We start from the raw sequence: 19,553 nt of genomic DNA, 5'->3' as shown, positions 1-19,553 counted from the left end.
GCATGATGTCTCCACAACTTCCACAAGAGCGATTTTCCGTGTAGGTATTTGGAATGGGGGTGAAGAAAAGTTAGAAAGGGTTATTTGAAGCAATCTTCCTTGATAGATAAACAATTAACAATAGCAGTTCAACTTACGTGCCACTTCACAGTGTTTTACAGCCCTCTCTAAGCAGTTTACAGAGTCAGCATATTACCCCCAACAATCTAGGTCCTCATTTTACAGACCTCAGAAGGATAGAAGGCTGAGTCGACCTTGAACCGATCAAGATCAAACTCCTGGCAATGGGCAGAGTCAGCCTGCAATACTGCATTCTAGCCATTGTGCCACCACAGCTCAGTATATAGTTGAAATGAATAAACAAAACACTGGGATAGAATCATTCTTCATTTTATTCTTGGGGAGGAAAGTCTGATACTTTGACTTTATGGCATGGCAGTTTCACTTCTTTTTTGGAACTCAATGCTTTATATTACAAATGGTCAAGTGGGGCAGGGAGTTTGATGGTCATGAAGAGATTTGCCTGGAGGCCCAAGGTTTTCGCATTGGGGATCTCCAAGCCTACTCCTTTCCTGTAAGAGCTGTCCTTCCTACAAAAAACAAACATCTTTCATTTTGCAAATGAAGGTTGTGTATGGCACTCTTGGGCTTGGCAGAGTTAGACCAGATTAAAAAGAGCTTTCTTCTAGGGCCCTGGCTCTTGTCAATTCACTGAAAGATGCGAGCCCTTCATTTCTTATTGTTCCCTCATTCATCTCCGTGGTTGCTGAAGTGGCTCCTGTGAATCAATCACACAAAAAGCTTTTAGAATGAAACCATTATATTCTGTACACTGGCATTCCCATCAGCTGGTTGGCTGCTTTCCTAATATAAGCCTAACAGAGCTGCCTGTCCCTTTGGAGGCTTCATGCTAACATTTTTTTCCTGATGTGTTTTTGTTGGAGTGTGTCTGACGTGCACAAGATTCTCCCCATCTGATATGCAGAAATAAGCAACTTGCCCTATCTTAATTTTAACATTTAAAACTTTCATTGAATAACTGGTTCTCTATGAGTGCATAACTGAGATTTTAAAAAACTTTTAAAGATTCTGAATAAAAATCATTTCATCTATTTGTCTCATATTGTCAGTAATCTATTGGCTTTTTTTTCTTCTCAATTCTTTCCTGGGGCTCAATAGAAAGCATTTAATGAGTATTTTGAGGAAAATAACTATGATGGTAGTGTTATAAATGAAGAACTCTTGTGACTATCTTAATATTTCTTGGTGAAAGATGAGCTATCAAGGCAGATGGAGGAACCTGAAAAAGGAAAACAGAATTCTGGATATGCTCATCTACCTTCTCAGTAGTTATTAGAAATATAGCCCACTTCAGACAAATGGTTATCTACTGTAATCTCTTCTTTAAAAAGTCCAGTGGTGTATCCACTGATTAATTGTTCTGTCAGGAAATTCCTCCTTAGTTCTAAATTGCTTCTAAATGTACCCAGAAGCTTATTGCTAACCAATGCAGCTCTTGAAAGAGAAATGTCACATGGTCACACAGAGGAATGCCTATAACTGTTCAGAATGCTGCATTCTGGACAGGCTGTAACTTCTGAGTAATCTTCAAGAGAAATTCCAGGTAGAGCACATTGCAGTAATCTAGACAAGAAGAGACAAAGCATCAGTAAATGTGAGTAAGGCCTCCTGATCCAGAAATGGGTACAATTGAAGCCCAAGATGCATTTGTGCAAATGCCTTCTGTGCTGCAGCTAACACCTGTTCTTCTAAATAGATTTTTCTCAGTGCCACACAGAAATACAATTTCAAGCGTGTTACCCATACCCACACAGAATTGTGTATTGTGATATGACTTGGAACAACCAACTTACTCCTGTATAATACCTTCACAATATCTAGAAGGCCACCATTTGCCACTCTTCTTTAAAACTGGGTTTAAATTTCTGTTCCTGGGGCTCAATTCAGCCTCTCATTTGTTCATATAATGGTCAAAGAGTGACCTTTGATTAAAAGATATTCTGCTCCACAACAGGGTCAATTTCTTCATGCAGGAGAAAAACAAACATTTTACCTGAAACATTCTAGCAAACAGCAAAAAGTGTCAATGAAACTGAACAGTTTGCTATTGGTTCTTCCTCCCTTGTTCTCAGATATTCAGTCCGATATGCAATATGTATCAATAATGACATTTATTTCTAAGAGCACCTTTTATTTTAATTCTATAAAAAAATGTATTTCCTGCCCTTCTAGTGCATGTACACTACTGAATATTCAGTGAGCTTTGCAAGTTTTACAAAAACACATCATTTCAATAATAAAATCACAATTGGCAACTGAAGCTGCTTAAAATCAAGGTTTTTTTTTCAAGTCAATTTTAACTCCTGGTGTCTATGTGTAAAATAATCATGTAGTTTCCCCAATTGCAATACAGAAATGGTTGGCCACTGCAGGATATTTTTGTCTATTTCTCACTGTAGAGAGTAGCCCTAGTATCTTTTGGTGGCCTTCGATCAAAGTATTGACAAGGATCCATCCTCTTTAAATGTACAGATCACCAAAGGTTCAGCTAAGTTTAATTTCTAATATCTAGCACTTTTCCCCTCCGAAATCATGTACTGGAGAGCATTTCCAGGTATGGTTGGCATCCATGACCAAAAAAAAAAAAATCCACTCAATTCCATCAATTCTTTTGTTGGGTTTCTAATTTTAATCATCTCCATTTCAATGTTGTTGTTTTTTTTCCATTTTTAATGTCTGTTTTTACGTATATGCATTTTTTACTGACTATTGTACGCTGCTCTCATGTCAGTTCTTGAGAGATGGGCAATTATATAAATGTAATAATTAAATAACAATAAGGGGTAAATGAAGGACGTATCTTACATTGAGGAAACAGGAAATCTAGATTTCCCTGTAACTTTCCTGGCTAAATCTCTTTTACATCTTTTCCAGGCAGCCTCTATCTAAATTCTATTTGTATGTTCTATTATCTTTGACAATTGTTAGGAAGGATTCTCTCTGTAATTTTCCTCAAAGTTCTATCTTATAAAGATAAACTCATCTGCAATTGTGTCCAACTCCCCACCCCCCACTCTCCACAATTTGTTTCCCAGAATAAATCTTAATTCTATCCAAGTCTGCATTTTTCCATGTTGTGTAGCTTTCTACTCTGGATAAAATCCAAAATCTGGGCATAGATTTCTGCTTGCATGTTGGGACTTGTTTCTATTCCTGCAAATTCCCATATATGACATGAGAAGAACTGCACAGGAGAAATTGACACACACACACACACACACACAACCTCATTTTTGCAAAGGCCCTTCCAATGGCAGGAAAAGTTAACTGAATGCTATACATCATTTCATCATACAGACTAAGCACAGAATAACCAATGCAACTGGTCTGGGGTTTTCTCCCTTACAAGGAAAATGAGTTTCCCTTGCTTTTGTTTTGTGTTCAAGAGTACTCTGAAAGAATATCACTCAAACTAAAGTAATTTAAATGCTAAACTTCTTTCTCATAATGAAAGTCAGGTACTAATCAACTAAATTGAGCAGCTTCACAGTATATCTTCCAAGCTACACATTGCTGCAATTTGAAGAAAAGCTGCACTTCAATGCATCATTAAAAATAAATCCACCCCTTTTAGCTGTGATTGCTTTCAAATATTCCAATAAAATCACAGTTTCTAATGTTTATGCACCTTTTAAATAACCCTATGGTTTAACAAGTAGATGGAAAGTTCTTTTTTCTCCTCAGGCCATTAACATATTTTCCAGGAGATAAAATGGTAAATGTAAAAATGTTTGTGAATCATGTCTTAATGCAATCACAGAGAAATCTGAGGGACTTAACTGATTGGAATCCTTTCATTAAAAAAAAATCTGCAACACTTAGATTGAAGTGAGGAAATAGAAAATTTTTGATTTTGTGCCTGAGAACATTTCTTCATAGAAATTCAATAAAACATGTTGGGAAGAATTCTTCATCAGCAATGCCCGGAGAACCAGGGCAGAATTTTTTACAAAATCATTGTAGAGACTCTCATAGACTCCAAGTTCATCCTACCAAAAAAAAATGGTATACAAGATGTACAGTAAGTCCCATATTATAATTGATGATAATATTATCCATTCCCTCATGATTGATTTTTGGTGATTCCATGGGCCAGGTGTCTCTTCACATCTTCCAATTTTACACTACTTCTTTGAGTTGTTCTATGCTCTGGCTGGTATCAGCTTTGATGGCAATATTATAATTATAAATCCATGGAATGTACATTTTGGAGATAAAATGATCTTATAGTCTCAGGGCACTGTGCCCAGTAGATAATTTGTTGTTGTTAGTTGCAAAGTCATGTCCAATCAATCGCGACCCCATGGACAACGTTCCTCCGGGCCTTCCTGTCTTCTGTCATCCTGTGGCGTCCATTTAAGCTCAAGCCGACTGCTTCAGTGACTCCATCCAGCCACCTCATTCTATGAACTGAACAGTGTCGGTGTAATATAAACAGAAACAAGGAGCAATGAGATGCTTCCCCTTTTGAAACAGCAGCATGGCACTTAAAAGCCATGTGAAGTCCTTAGCTCCTGTTCCCCTACCAAAGCTGGTCATCTCTGATGCAAACAGTAGGTTTGTTTTTTGTTTGTTTTTACACCAGCCAATCTTGAACAAAACCTGCTACTCTGGGCTTCTTTCATGAGACTTCAGATACAAACGGGCGGAATAAATTCTTTTGTGCCCACACAAGCAGCAATTCTCAGATGCCTTTATTTTTGTCAGAACCACCCACTTTCTTTGTGGGATTTATTTATTTATTTGTTTGTTTGTTTGTTTGTTTGTTTGTCATGTATGCCACCCACTCCCGGAGGACTCCGGGCGGCTCACAAAAGACAAGGGAAAGGGGGGAACGAGACAAAGACAACATATTCAAAACAAAACCAACATTCACAATTTCCGTGGAGGTAGATGCTTCTCAGCTCCCCCCAGCCTGCTGGAACAGCCAGAACTTGGTGGCTTTGCGGAAGGCCAGGAGGGTAGTAAGGGTCCGGATCTCAACAGGGAGCTCATTCCAGAGGGCCGGAGCTGCAACAGAGAAGGCCCTCCCCCGGGGAGTCGCCAGCCGACATTGGCTGGCAGATGGAATCCGGCGGAGACCCAACCTGTGCGATCTAATTGGTCTGAGAGAGGTAATCGGCAGGAAGCGATCTCTCGGGTACCCAGGTCCGATGCCATGTAGGGCTTTATAGGTAGCGACCAGCACCTTGAAGCGGATTCGGAGATGAATAGGTAGCCAGTGCAGCTCGCGGAGGATAGGTGTAACGTGGGTGTACCTTGGTGCACCCACAATCGCTCGCGCGGCTGCATTCTGGACTAATTGGACTCTTCGAACACTCTTCAAGGGCAGCCTCATGTAGAGCGCATTACAATAATCCAGTCTTGAGGTCACAAGGGCGTGAGTGACTGTCTGAAGGGCCTCCTGATCCAGGTAGGGTCGCAATTGGTGCACCAGGCGGACCTGGGCAAAGGTCCCCCTGGTCACAGCCGACAGATGGTGTTCTAGAGTCAGCTGTGGGTCCAGGAGGACTCCCAAATTGCGAACCCTCTCTGAGGGGCGTATAATTTCACCCCCCAGCCTGAGAGATGGACAATCTTTGGGAGGGAACATCAGAAGCCACTCGGTCTTGTCTGGATTGAGTGCCAACTTGTTTGCTCCCATCCAGACTCTAACAGCCTCCAGGCACTGGCACATCACTTCTACTGCTTCGCTGAGTTGGCACGGGGCAGACAGATACAGCTGCGTATCGTCTGCATATTGGTGATACTTAATCCCGTGCCGGTGTATGATCTCACCCAGCGGCTTCATGTAGATGTTAAATAGGAGGGGGGACAGGACCGAACCCTGCAGCACCCCATACTTGAGGGGCCTTGGGGTTGATCTCTGCCCTCCGACCAACACCGACTGCGACCTGTCCGAGAGGTAGGTGGGAGCACTACTAAATCCTCAAACAGCAGCATATTTTCTTTAGAAGTAAATAAGGTTAGTTTGCCACATCTGGGAGCCAAGAATGGAAAAAACCCTTTTCTGCCCAGGCATATTTCACTGAGCAAAACTGACCTTAACTAGACAATGATACAGAACAAACTGCAAGAAGGCAGATGCCAACGGAAATACCATCCAGCCACACCTTCTTTCCTCCAATACACCTCAGCACATCTGTTTTTTTTTTAAGATCATGGATGGAGGGGGGGGGTTTGGCACATTTGTCTTTCAAAACTAACGATCCAAAAATAAAGGCTGTGATTGTTATCCAGATTACAGTTCAAGGAAATCAAGATACAAGCCTTTATGTCCGGCCACTCCCACTCTAGCATCTCAAACAATGCAGCTTAGGAAATGGTATGAGAGAAATGCCCCCAAGAGGGTCAGCTTACTCCATGAGGAAAGCTTGACTCTCCTCCAAATCTGCAGATAGGAGGGGTGGCTTTGGCTGTATTTCTTTTAAAGACACACCTAATCTTACTAACCCACACATTTCAATATATTGAATTTCAATTTTTATAGCCATTAGCCAGCCAGCAAACAGATAGGAGTGGGGGGGGGGAGAGAAGAAAAGGCTGTGTATCTACATCATCTAGGCTTGTATTTCACAGGGAGTATCTTTCAACCATCTTGACGCTAAGTAACAAAATTCAACATTATGGGTTTCTTAAAGACCTCATTGAGCAGGAAGGAAATCAACACAGAAGTCACCTTAATGGCTGGGGTGGCCCCTGGAAGAGGAAAATAAAATCGACACTAAAAAAGATCAGTTCAGCCTCTATTATGCTACACAAACAATGTACTTAGGAACATTTATGGCACTTGCCCTCTAGTAGCAGAGAGAGAAGTTCATCTAAGTAGGAAGATAAGAAGCCAGACCCCTCTCATTAAATATGTTTGGCAGGTTCCAGAAGCTGGATAATTGGCTTAGGTCATACTGTAACAATTTTGTTCTGTAATTTGAGGGATTTCTGGTCTCCAATATTATATTCCCAGCTAGTCTGGTCTGGCAGAGTTGGTGTCCTCCAGCTTCCTTCAATTAAAAATAATGCCATGTATCATGACCCAGGAATCTCTGCAGCAAGTACCTTCTTTCTGGAGCGAGGTTCCTCTGGAGATTTGAACAGCTCCCATCCTGTAAATATTTTGAAGGGTCCTAAAGATGACTCTTCAACCAAGGATGATAGACACTCCCTTTTCTTCCTTTTCTTTGTTTCCATCCAGGTTTGTTTGCTTTAACATCTTTGTTCTTTTATTGGGAGGCGGGGGGGGGGTTGTGTTGCTTATTTTTTAAATGTTTAAATTGTTTAAATGTTTAAAATGTAAATGTATAAAATTAAATTATTATTTTAGAAGCACAATTAGTGATGCCAAATATAGAATAGTAAGTCTTGTTTGAACAGATTCAAATGGTCTAAAGTTATAGTATGGGATACCTTTGGATTTAGACATAATGCAAGAATTCTTCCAATTTCAAACTATTCTACTTGAACCATATGATAGTTTAATGTGGGTTAAGCATCATGCATGAAGAGAAGCTCATTTTTTTAAAAAAAAAAATCAGAATGCATGGCCACAGGATTTGCTTTAAACTTCAGTGATCTCAATGATTAAAAAAAACAAAGATCTTATATCAGCAAAAGATATCCGTACATATTTTCCAACTAAGGCAATAAATATGTGTGGGACAAAGTTAAATGGTTCACCTCCTTGAAGTTAGATTGGGTCAGTGTGCAGCTATACAGAATACACTCAAACTGAAAACATTTTGGAACAATTTATATGTTAAATACTACATAGTTTGATCCTCAGAATTAGCTGCTAGTAACTAGATATTGATACCTATGTTCAGTTTACAAAAACTCAACTAATATCCCTATTAATGTTACTTGCACTTACTGTAGTTGCCTATCTGATATCTATACCAATTAGTCCTTCTTACTCCCAGTCTTCACCCATCTACCTTCTACTGCTCAACAACAGACTGAATCTCCAGAAATATGCAGACTTGAAAAGAGTCTTAACTCTTTTAAATTGCATTCCAATTTGCCATTTGAGGTCAGCTGGGATTCAGTTAAAGGCATTTCTCTTTATTAATTTCAATCTTGAGAAGCCACTTTTGATGATGGAGAAAGTACAAGTCAACCCTAGAGTAATAAACTCCTATTGATATTTATTTGAAAGTAAAAATATCCAAAAAGGAGATGTAATTTTCAAGACTGAAATCCTATTCCAGATCTGGCTGCAATGATGCAGATGACTTTAAGACAGCAAAACCGACAATTCACCTGGAATTCTGGTAGTCTTAGATTACACTCTACCAACTCAACTAGGCCCATGAAATGTTGAATCAATGATATTACAAGAAATTTAGGCTATTTATTATTCCAAACTTACAGAGAAAAGCCAAGCATTCAAAGCAACATTAGAATTTACCTACTCCTTTAAAACAGACAAATGAAACAGGTTTTATTGACAATGTTGAATGTAAGTTTACATTCTATTTCCAAAGAAAATGATTAACATGCTTTTGAGTTACTAAGTATTCTCAAAACTATTTTTTTTAAAAAAGTGAATTCCAGAATGGGACACATAATTAATTTATTTTCTGGTCATTTTTGTACAGTTTGCAGCCAGCTTCCACCAAAGTAGTCCCTCTCATTGGTGATGGATGAAAACTTGTCAGAATAACCAGTGAGAGAGAACTACACAAGACTGCTTTGCAAAATAAAAATGAACCTTGTTCCTTTAAGAGTTAGTTCCAGCTCTTTATAGCCAATGCCAGCAAATTCCACATCAGCCTTTGAGCTCTTTGTTTGTTCCAAGATCCTAGATACCATTGCCCAGAACTGCCTACAGGTCTGGCTGCCCTTTTCAGATCAACAGTTGCTTTCTCATTTTCTTAAAACCTTACTGGCACCTTTGCCTGTTGCCAGACCACCCACTCTCTCTTTGTTCTTTTACCACATGCCATCGCACACAGCAACTCTCCTCCACAACTAGCCAACTCTAGCTGATTTCAAAACACTCGGCAGGGTTAAGCTACAGAGAGCTTGGATGGGGAGACCACCAGGTGACCCCAAAGCTATAGGCTAAACGGAGTTGAAAAAAATTCCCAAAAGAAGGGAATGGCAGAACAGTCTCATTCTATTACCAAGACATCTACATTTTGGTCCACAAAGTCACAAGGGGTTAAGGTCATCTGAGGACATCATTAACTTGGTTTTCTCTCCTTCAGCTACTAAGGAAACAAATTATGCAATGATGCCAAAGGCACATACTTTTTTACAAGGCAATATTTACAACTCATTAGAAAATTGAGAAATTCTGTTGGCTGTATTCTTTTCATAAGTCAGCACAGTATAATGCAAGATCAAAGTCTTCTTATCTAATCGTTATACAAACAAAATATAACAGTAGATCCATAGCAAAAAGCTATCCCTAGGGATAGGCAGCCTAGCATTCTCTAAATTTCTGAACAACTCCCAGCAGAAAAGCTCTTTTCTTGTGCAAACTGGCTTGAGCTGATGGGGTGAAGGCTGAAACATTTATAGAGTAGCAGATCAGAACACATTCCCACAAAAAGTAATGCAAGTTTCATCCCATGTTACTATTTTTATATTACACCCAAAGAGGGGGGGGGGACCTTGGCATTTACTCCAAGGATGACATAAATGAAAAAAAAATTTTTTTTCATTTCAAAAAAGATGCCCAAGCTCCTTTTTCCTCTGACAATGGAAGTGCAACTCCCTCATGGTTCCCCTTGCACATATGTGCTAGTCGTTCCCGACTCTAGGGGGTGGTGCTCATCTTCATTTCAAAGCCAAAGAGCCAGCGCTGTCCGAAGACGTCTCCATGGTCATCTGGCTGGCATGACTAAACGCCAAAGGTGCACAGAATGCTGTTGCCTTCCCATCAAAGGTGGTTCCTATTTTTCTACTTGCATTTTTACATGCTTTTGAACTGCTAGGTTGGTAGAAGCTGGGTCTCTCTGATACATGGCACTAGGGATTCAAACCGCCGAACTGCTGACCTTTCTGATTGACAAGCTCAGCATCTTAGACACTGAGCCACCATGTCCCTCAAACTTCTTCATTAGCAGTAGCCCTCACTTATCAACCACTCATTCAGAACTCCATTAACTTATGACAGTGGTGAAAGAAAAAAGACTTACAACTGATCCATGAAGTTATGGTCTTAGCAGTGTACCCAAGGTCATGTGATTGCGATTCAGGCACTTTGCAGCTCACACATATTTTATGATGTTTAGAGCATCCCGCAGTTATGTGATCATCATTGCAAGTTTCCAACAAGCAAAATCAACGGGGAAACCAGGGGGAAGTTGTGATCGCATGATATCGCACTTAACAACCACTTAGTGACAGAATTGTCAATCCCAATTGCAATTGGTGAGGTCTTCCTATACATGCTCATGTAAGCAGTCAGAAGGCTCTAAATACAAATTGAAAGCAAACTTATCTGGAGTTTTGACCTTGATTCTGCCTTGCAAGTACATCAGTGCAAATGAATTTATGAAAGTGTAATGCAGAAATACCTAATGCACTCTGTTATCCTGACGTTGGGATTTACTACATATTTCAGTGCTTTCAATTTTATACTGTATTTCAAAGGCTGAGGTTGCATAGGTAAATGTAAAGGTTCCCCTCGCACATGTGTGCTAGTTGTTCCCAACTCTAGGGGGTGGTGCTCATCTCCGTTTCAAAGCCAAAGAGCCAGCACTTTCCGAAGATGTCTCCATGGTCATGTGGCCAGCATGACTAAATGCCAAAGGTGTACAGAATGCTGTTGCCTTCCCACCAAAGGTGATTCCTATTTTTCTACTTGTATTTTTTACGTTCTTTGGAACTGCTAGGTTGGCAGAAGCTGGAACAGGAGCTCACTTCGTTACACAGCACTAGGGATTCGAACCGCCTAACTGCCGACCTTTCTGATCGACAAGCTCAGATTGCATAGCATGCTACAATTAATATATATTTGGCAAATATTTGACTTGGATTCAAACACAGCTAATTTTTGGCTAAATTAACCCAGATTACCAGACTATGCAAACAGAACCAAAATACCATGTTAGAATTCAGAAAGTAAATTTACACATTAAAAATGAACATGACAAGTCAGAAAAGCCCCCTATCTTTTAAATGACAAATTTGGGACATTAATCATTACCTAATATATTTAAAGTCTGCTATAGTGTGTGTGTGTGTGTGTGTGTGTGTGTGTGTGTGTGTGTGTGTGTGTGTGTGTGTGTGGTCGTCTTATATATGCTGGTCCAAAACAAACGTTGAAACTTTCTGAACAATTATTTTAAAAAACCCAAGTCTCAGAATCAGGAACTGCAGACTAGAAATTTTGGAAATTGCAGTTCCAACTGGGGAGGGGGGAGGCAGGGCGTACCGGACTGGGAAAAATGGATCTACAGTTACTCCATACACACACACACACACACACACACACACACACACAAACAAACATTGGGTAAACCCATCAAAGACAGGATTTAAAACACAAATAGGTGCACTCACACTATCAACTCTAAAAAAACAGGTCAAGGAAACATTGGTCTCACCACCCCGCCCCCAGCACTTTTTACTTTTTGCCACTACGCAGGTCGCAAGTCGACCAAAAGAAACAGGATGGACTAACCAGCTAATGAATTATAAATTTAGATTATTTGTAGACATAATCCACATAACAGACTTATGGTTGTCTTTCCTTGGGGGGGGGGGGAGTGGGGGTTGTCAAAGCAATCAAGTGTTCCTGGGCGGCTATCTCCTAGTTCCACTTTCCACAGAATAAACCGCGAGAAGAACTTTGATCCCTTACCCCGCCCCGTCCCCCCTCCCACGCGGATTTCCGAAACAAAAAGTTGGATGTCCAACAAAGTTTCCTAGCTCCTGCGGCTTAAATAAAATGAACCTTCTCCTCTCCCCCCCCCCCCCCCACTTCTTTTCCACAGCGGGATCCAAATCCAAAGAATTTGGATTTCCAAAGCCCGGAGCTTCCCTTCCCCGCCTTGGCGCAACAGCCGGCGCTATCCCGAGTTATTCCAAACGCAGGAGTACAAAGAGAAAGGAACGCCCGCAGCGTCCTTTCACTCACTTACACCCACGGACTCCACTCCCGCTCGCCAAAGAGTCACTTTCAGAACTTTGTGGCCCTCCAACAAACCCAGCACCTCTTCTTCTCCCGCCCACCCGCATACACGGGAGACAAAGAGACCCTCCGGCAAAAGATGGGAAGGACACAAGGAGTCATGCTTCCCCCCCTTGGAGATCTCAAATGCGCCCTTCCTTCCTCTGTGGCTACTCGGCCAGGTAGCCTCCCGCGTCCACCCACCCGCTGCCCTTCCCTCGCGAGGCGCAACCAGGCGGGCGCCCCGAAGCACTCCAAAATTCGCCCCAGTACCTTTGCCTGGCGAGCCGGGTGGTCCTGACGCTGCTGGCGGCGGGAGAGTCTCGGGTCGCTTTTCCCAAAACGCTATACGCCGAAGCAGCGAACGGCGACGGCGGCGACTCCTCCCAGTTCTCTCGCGGCTCCGGCAGCTGCTTCGGTGCTTTTAACCGCCTGGATAAACTCTGGTCTTTCCGAGACGCCTAGCGGAAGGACGGGACCACTGCCGCCGTGGGGGAGACGTAGGGAGGACGCCGAAGCGCCGCCGCGGCTGGAAGTGGAATTGGGATCCCGGGAGGGGAAGTCGGTGCCTGTGAAGCGGAGGGCACGCGAGACACGCTGTCTGGGGAGGGGAGGGGACAGCTTGGCACGCAGCCAACTTGCTGCAGTGAACTCACCACGGCCGACACGCTGCAGGACAACTCGCCGCGGGACCCTTTAACGATTCCATTTAATCATTTAAAATAAATAAAAATTAAATTTTTGCCATTCACGTTTCATTCTGTTCCCTCCTTTTGCATCCTTTCTTTAATGCAGTGTTTCTCAACCTTGGTCACTTGAAGATGTCCGGACTTCAACTCCCAGAATTCCCCAGCCAGCATGGATGGCTGGGGAATTCTGGGAGTTGAAGTCCGGACATCTTCAAGTGTCCAAGGTTGAGAAACACTGCTTTAGTGATTCTATCACTTTCTGTTTCTTTGATATTAGAGTAGCTCTTGTTCCTGCAGCAAATTGGCTGTGGCAAATTGTCATAGATCCACTTGGGGATGTTATGCGGGAGGTTTGGTGGGTGGGAGATATCACCGGTGGCCTTCTGAGCCTTTCCTGGCATTGGCTACAAGTAAGTGGAGTTAGAAGGCTCGAAAGGAAGCTGAGCTTGACTCTCGATGACCTTTAACCATGTGACCTTCCCAAACCCAACATGAAAGTGGTCCCAAAGATGCTCTTTCAAAAGGAAACTGGACTTCATTTTTCAAGGAAAAGCAAAGTCCAGTTACCTTTTAAAAGAGCAGTGGTGGGATTCACTTACCTTCCCTACCAGTTCAAATATGAACACAGCGCACACAGCGCAGCTGCTCATGCTCACCACCTTCTGCACATGCACAGTGCTCGCACATTATGTTGGGGCGAGTGGGCAGAGCCTCCCGCAGCCACTGCGGAGAGAACTGGCTGAATACCGCCTCTGCCTTTGAGACAACCCAGAGCCGTCTTAACAGCATTATGGGCCCCGGGCAAAGCAGTGTAGTCGGGCCCCTATGACAGTTACCCACAGGAATAAAAATGTAAATGGTTTGTTGGAAGAAATGTCCTCCTGGGTTTGGCTCCAAGTGGGGAAAAAGACACTGGAGACATGGAGGCTGCTTGGAAAGATGGTTTTAATGGTGGACAGGACCACATGGCTTGAGTCCTGAACAGAAAAGGTGATCACATGCTTCAATGTTGGTGGAGAAGAGAAGAGAAGGGAAAGCAAGGAAGGAAGAGAAGCTGAGTCCCTGGTTTTATGCCCTCTCCGGCCCTCTTGAGCTTGTGTTCTGATTGGTTGTCAGACTCCCATGGGCCCATGCAGGGGCAACTCTCTAGGCTGCGTTTTGAATCCAGGTTTGGTTGAGTTCTCAGATGCCATGTGGCGAGTTGGGTAAAGGGCCAATATTATCATGCCTTAATCCCATCCCCCTGGAGCTGAAGGGGAGAACTCTTTATTATGTAAGTGGACTAGCAAGTCTTCCTTCTTCCAGAGCCAAGGTGGCACAGTGGTTAAATGCAGCACTGCAGGCTACTTCAGCTGACTGCAGTTCTGTAGTTCGGCTGTTCAAATCTCACCGGCTCAAGGTTGACTCAGCCTTCCATCCTTCCGAGGTGGGTAAAATGAGGACCCGGATTGTGGGGGCGATATGCTGACTCTGTAAACCGCTTAGAGAGGGCTGAAAGCCCTATGAAGCGGTATATAAGTCTAACTGCTATTGCTATTGCTATAGCTCAGGCTTTAATGGCTCATTGACAAAGGGGGATGGGCAGGAAGCTGCAAGCAGCTATTCTGTCTTTTAAAACATGTTTCTTCCTTTTCACATCCAGACAAATATTCTGCCTTTTCAATATTGAGACAACCATCATCTAGATGACTAAGAATCTCCAGAGACAACAGGAAAAGTACTGATAGTTTCCTTCTAAGATTTTATTTTGGTTACAGTTTAGCCTACTAGGTTTTCCATCCAAGAACAAGCCTGGCCTCTTCTCATTTAACTTTTCAAGAATAGTCAGGATCAGGTAGATGCAGCTGTCTAGTGGGAGTAACAAAACTGACTTGTCTTAATTGCAGTTATGAATAGTTCGGTTTTTATAACATGGCTATTCTTGGTCGACTGAAAGTTTATTGAGGTTGGTACATTTGTACTACCACAAACTTACTGCTAGGCTAAAAAATGGTTGACTCAATGGTGGCTTAATATGTTATACAGATATAACCACAATCTATCATAAAGGAATAGGAAGGAATACAATTGAGCTGGAAGGGATCTTGGAGATCTTCTAGTCCAACCCCCTGCTCAAGCAGGAGACCCTATACCATTTCAGACAATTGGCTGTCCAATTAGAGAAAGGAACTGCTTTTCTAAAAAATATAATTCATAGTTTGTGCTTGCAGTCTTAAAGGTAAAACATTTTTGCAGACTCACCAAATTTTGAATTAAAAAAAAACACAGAATTCTAAATATGTCGATACACTGCACTGCTGGAAAGAACTATTAGTAGAAGCAAACCCCCCCACCCAAATGCAGTTTTGGGAATAGGGCAAAGTTAGGGACTTCCAGAGAGTAAGGACTACAGAGATAGTGTGGTGGTTTGCCTTCCCAAAAACTATTACAACCTCTTTAATGTTTGAAAACATGTAATTATCCACAATGACACAATCTTAGTTCATGTCCCTATCTAAATTGCTATACCCATGTGAATAGTGAGGAACTGGCATTTTCTAAGAATCCTACTTCACAACAGTTGGACTTAAAAAGAGTGTTTTTTTTATTTGTTACATCTATATCTTGCCTTTTTCCCTCCTCAGAACTTAAAGCTAGAATTAGAGAGACCAAAACATCCTGGGAAATTTGCAGGTTTTTCCACTGCTATTAGAAAGTTGCTATAATTTTCAACACTGAATTTATGGCTTTCTGTTCTACAGACAGACAGTGTGTGCAAAAAAGAGAGGTATTGCTGGCAAAAGTTCCTATAATGCCATCATTTGAGTGTTGTCCACCCTCCATGATGTGGATTTTTTTTATAGTACACTCCCAAACCACCAAATTTGATTAAATGGGTGGAAAATTCCTGCAACTGAGTAAATCATACATGGAAAAATGGCCAGACTACATGACTTCTTGTTATTCATGCAACTCATGGTGAAGAAAAAATCACCTCTGTCTAAACTGTTAGATTTTATTTTCTATATATTAAAAAAGCAACACACACACACACACTTGCTTCTGATCTACTTTATTCTTTTGGTTTCTGCTGAGAGATTAAACTGCTGATGGTATATTCAAAGCTGTCATTTTGACTTGCTCACCTTATTGCAATATCTCCTCTTCATTAATAGCATCCTGCAAAAATATAGATGATAGGCTTTGGTTGGGGATCCTTCTTTCCTTGCTTAGAAGCCTGTCTTTTTAGAAAGGGAAGTGAGTTATCATTTTCCTAATGAAGACACTTCAAAAGGAGTTTATTTTCTGTGCATTCTTAAGTAAACAAAGCCTAAGGGCACAAGTAGATGTGAAATATGATCTTGCTTGAAGGTATGGTACCGACCTTCCTTTTTGAAAACAAAAATACAATATAGCGTCAACTGATCATTTGCACCAAAGCTGGAATTCAACTCTTCTTCCTCCAGTTTTGCTGCTCCTTCATTGCTTTATCAATTAACACACCTGATTCTCAAACTGATAGTATTTGGATGTTTAAAAGGGTGCACATTAAAGGCAAAAACACTTTAGCTTCACTTGTATTATAACGAGTACAAATATGAATGATGCTGTGACATTTTATCAAAACTAACAAGTGTTTTGAATACACTTTCTAAGCATACAGGGAGGTAGAATCATGTACAACCAAACACACCAAGAAAAGTATTTATGAGTGCACTCTTTATCTGTGGGCACCATATTGAGAATATTGGAAGATGCAATGACTTCCTGATAAAGGTGAACTTTAAAATAACAGTAAAAGAAATTAGGATGGTGGATACATGGAAATGCCCCAAGAAGCAAGTCCAGATGTAAAGAATCGTGACCCGACAAAAGCGCGCATGACGAAAGCACGCCGACAAAACCGCAACTTCATCAATGTGCCGACAACAGCGCGGCGACAACAGCGTGGAGACAGAAGGGCGCTTTACAACAGCGCGTCGACAGAAAGCCAATTTAACTTAAGGTAAGGGTTAGGTTTAGGGTCAGGTTTAGGGTCAGGTTTAGGTTTAGGGTTAGGGTTAGGTTTAGGTTTAGGGTTAGGTTTAGGGTTAGGTTTAGGGTTAGGTTTAGGGTTAGGGTTAGGGTTAGTTTTACAGCACGCTTCTGTCTCCGCGCTGTTGTCGGCGCGATTCAGCGCTCATTCGTCGGAGCGCTTTAGAACACGCGGTTTTGTCACCGCGGTTTAGTCGGGCGCGGTTTTGTCATTCGCCCTTTTGTCGGTGAACCGTAAAGAATACAAAGATGAAATCAGCAGAGTTACTTTGGAGAGAAAGAAAGGATTTGGGTAGAACTAAAACGAAACTAACTGAAGGGAAACATATAAACACAAAGAAATAGGAACAGGCAAGGCCACCAGAGCTTTGAACAAGAGAAAAAGTCACTGAGCAGAATCCAAGAATGTGAAGAAACCTAATAAAGAAATGCAAGGAGGGGGAATGACATTCAAACAAGGGAGATAGGTCAAGAAAGACGTTTCCTTAGCAGGAAATAGTCTGCATTATAGAAAGGTTATTTTAAATGTAACATTCTCTTGCATTTGTCATATAAGGGATTTTGTGCCTCCATAATGCTGCTCTGCTTTGGATACATTAATATATGTGCAGACAGCAGAAAGGATTTGCTACTTAGTTAGCAAAACATCATCACACCTAGCTAGAAAAGTAAATCATTCTGGAAGGATGAAGGAATGTTGGATGGAAAAACATAGATAGAGATAGGACAGTGGAAGAACTATAGTAGCTGAGACACATTGTTCACGGACTAATGGAAAAAAGTTTCTCAGAAGAGCCAGAGAAGAAAAGCCATATTTGGTAGAAGATAAACAATATAGTGCAGTAGTTCTCAACCTTTTCTTCACCACTACCTTTGTGGCCACGGATCATGGCCACGGATCACCAGGGCTTAACTCAAGATTTAAATCATAAACTTTCTTCAAACCTTCGCAGACCCTCTGTGACAACATCATGCCTCCCTCCAGAAATCAGCGGATCACAGGTAGGGAAGCATTGATATAAAGTTGCTTGAATATAACAATGAAGGGTAAATAAATGATCAAAGGGAAAAGCAAGATTGTATACCCAATCAAGAGTGTAAATGGCAACAGAGTGGATACAGAGATCAAGTGACGAAATGAGACGTAAAAGACAAGATAAGACATTTTGTGGCAGAGATAATCAGAGATTGGGGAAGGGGGGGAATACCAGGCTTGCCACAGGAGACATGGAATAAAGGATCCCTATAAAGAACAGCTAGATGTCCTCAATGTGGTATGAAAAGTCATCAGAAGGAAAAAGATACCTGCAGGATGATATAAGCCTTGTACAAAGTCAACAAATGGAGGGAAAACAGTGTTAATGGCAATTTTGTGTTGTTGGTGAATTCTAATGTATGATATTTAAATATGTAAGAGATTAGACCTAGGTGAGGCAATGGACCTGCATTTCACATTTCCTTTTATGGCCAGGGATAAAGAAGAAGATTGGGAAGGTTGAAATTCATCATTCTATTTCCACTTAGTGCTCTGCCCCTACATTTCTGGCAGAGCATTTTGAGGAGAGTACGTTCAAACTCATTCAGCGGTTAAGGAAAGCTTTTGCTTACCACTAGAGATGAAATGAAAGACGAAATCGGAAACTCCAAAAAGCTGAGTCATTGTTGACCAACAGAGAAATTCTCTTCTCATGACAAATTGAAAGAGTAAACTTCCTCCCGTCATCTCTCAAATGCCTAAAATAGGAATGATTTCCCTTTGCCAAAGTAACAACAGCATTTGAAGAGATTGATGCTGGGATTCAGTGTCAGTGGATACTGGTAAAAATCAAAAGGTTTGATTTTGCCCCTAGCAAAAAGAAACAGATAACACAGCTAAAAATAATGGACTAACCATTCGGAAGAAAACTTATCTGTACTGCTGTGTTTGAAGTGCTCATATCTAGAAATACTTCTTTTTATATCACATGGCCAATATAAGCCAGTTGAAAGCTAGCCAGCTTTCAACTATGAAAGTTATGCCTGGCTAGCTCTTTGGTTGCCCAAGAGTCATCTGGAGAATTTATTTGTATATATTTATCCTCTAGCTTAGGCTCTCAGGACAATATACTCAATAAAACAAGAATAAAAAAATCAATGCATCAATGCAAGAAGTATGGTAATTACCCAAAAATACAATCACAAAGAAAATGCAGCAGCCAAATACTGTATAATGGAAAACAAAGACTAGTGCTGTACACAAAGGAACCACAAATATATAAAAATAATTAAGATAGTGAACAGCTCAAATGATGACTTTAGAGTTTAAGAGAGAGAAACGAGTTACTCTGTGCTTGATGAAATAAAAAAGGGCTTTCCTGATAAAAATATAAAGTAAGCAAGGAAAGACCATATGAACAGCGCTAATTTATGGTTTTGCCTATTTTCCAAGAACATTGACTGTGTGCGTGCATGCATGGAAGCACACACAAATGCACACACAAACATGCATAAACGTGCGTGTGCGTGCAAACACACACATGCCAGTGGTGGGTTCCTAACAGCGTTACTGCCGGTTCGCTGAGCCCACGCTGAACAAAAATTACTCAGGAAAAAAAAGAAAACAGATGAAGAGCGACAATTCAATCTGCCACCCCCAATCAGCTGGGCTT

General features: G+C 41.4%; 1 protein-coding gene across 2 annotated transcripts in view; it reads right to left on the bottom strand.

The window, feature by feature from the left end:
* The window catches only part of CD151 (CD151 molecule (Raph blood group)), a 47,554-nt gene extending 34,917 nt beyond the window's left edge, over positions 1-12,637 (bottom strand). Inside the window, exon 1 of one of the 2 annotated variants that reach the window (XM_087716349.1) lies at positions 12,476-12,637. The gene's annotated coding sequence lies outside the window, so the exon portion shown is untranslated. The remainder of the gene's footprint in view (positions 1-12,475) is intronic. The other variant, XM_087716353.1, reaches the window with a different exon arrangement.
* Between the last annotated feature and the right edge of the window lie 6,916 nt (positions 12,638-19,553).

Source organism: Thamnophis sirtalis, unplaced genomic scaffold, assembly GCF_051295495.1.
Source record: "Thamnophis sirtalis isolate CommonGarterSnake01/CBP01778 unplaced genomic scaffold, rThaSir2_p1.2 scaffold_1, whole genome shotgun sequence".
In the NCBI taxonomy this organism is placed as follows: Eukaryota; Metazoa; Chordata; class Lepidosauria; order Squamata; family Natricidae; genus Thamnophis; species Thamnophis sirtalis.
This window is presented reverse-complemented; position numbering and strand designations above follow the sequence as displayed.